The sequence below is a fragment of the Rhagoletis pomonella genome, unplaced genomic scaffold (genome assembly GCF_013731165.1).
Source record: "Rhagoletis pomonella isolate Grant_MI unplaced genomic scaffold, Rhpom_1.0 Rhpom_scaffold_00002, whole genome shotgun sequence".
Lineage (NCBI taxonomy): Eukaryota > Metazoa > Arthropoda > Insecta > Diptera > Tephritidae > Rhagoletis > Rhagoletis pomonella.
This window is the reverse complement of record NW_023458556.1, coordinates 41,353,755-41,355,062: the sequence shown is the minus strand read 5'-3', so window position 1 is coordinate 41,355,062 and position 1,308 is coordinate 41,353,755. Positions and strand designations below refer to the sequence as shown.

The following is a 1,308-nucleotide window of genomic DNA, read 5'->3' as shown; positions in this document are numbered from 1 at the left end:
ACAAGTTTTTCGTGCAAAGATGGATGGGCAGCTAAGCAAAATATACTTGGGCAATTCACAAGGTGTCGTATTTGTCGTGTTTGTCGTGAAGTCATGATATTTCATGACAGTTGTAAAAATGTTGTTATTGTTTTGTGAAGAAAAATAACACATGACGATACAACTCTGCAACCTATGTTTATTCGGTGTTATGTGAGGTTAAGTGCTGAGATATAATAAATAATCGTAACAGGTGTTCACAACCGTCGTGTTTTAACACAACTTTTGTTAGGAAAATATAACTTCACAACACCTTGTGAATTGCCCAACTGTATTTTCATTCAAAATAAAAAATCGATGCCAATGTGAATACAAATATCTATAAAAATATGGATAAATATATTGATTGAATAATCAATAAATTTATCGATATCAAAATCGATAAATACAACGAAAATTCCGAAAATCAGGAAATAGTCCCTGGAATATAGAAGTAGTCTCGAAAATCCCGACATAGTTCCGAGAAATACAAAATATTCTCGAGAATCGCAAAATAGTCTTGAAAATCCTGATTTAGTACCGAGAATCTCTAAAATCCAGAAATAGTTCCCAAATTGAGGTGTGATGAGTTTAGGTGAGAACGGGTGTGATGTGTTCAGTTGTGGTAAGTTAAGGTTTGGTGAATTTAGGTATGGTAGGATGAGGTGTGGTGAGTTTCTGTGTGATGAGTTGATTTGAGGTGAGGTGAAGTGAGTTGTGGTAAGCTAAGTTGAGGTGGGTGTAAGGTAAGGTGTTAATTTTTTAAATTCCCAAGTTTTTTTACTTTAATATCTGAAAGCTCTCAAATACCTAAGTATTTTTAACTTGAGTATTTAGCAACTCCTAAATACGTAAATTTCTTTTTACATGAATATTTAGACATCTCTAAATACTACGTATTTGAGCATTTAGTACCCAAACTGGTACTTTAAATATAAAAGTATTTAGGTATGCCCATCTCTGAAAAATATAGACCTAGCCTTTGTACGGGTCATCCATATCCCGGTACTTTTCTGACAGATTGTGCGTATTATACCTAAAAATCATTTGCGTAATTAATTGGTAAACAAATCATTTGTAGAGCAAATAATGAAAGAACCGGTAACGCTCGTTTGTTACTTAAAATGTTTGCCAGAAAATGGCTTAAGCTAAATAGACAATGGAAAACGTCATCCTGGCAACGCTGATTCGACGGACCAATTTATCCAGTACGACATTTAGCGGAAGGACTTGAGCAGATTAATAAAAGGCCTCACTTTGCATTGCTTTGTTGCAGAATTTACTAATTTT

The 1,308-nt window shown here is 34.0% G+C and overlaps 1 protein-coding gene across 1 annotated transcript in view; it reads right to left on the bottom strand.

The window, feature by feature from the left end:
• Nucleotides 1–1,308, bottom strand: part of LOC118733618 (potassium channel subfamily K member 1-like) — a 5,979-nt gene that overhangs the window by 2,156 nt on the left and 2,515 nt on the right. The gene's annotated exons all lie outside the window — the stretch shown is intronic.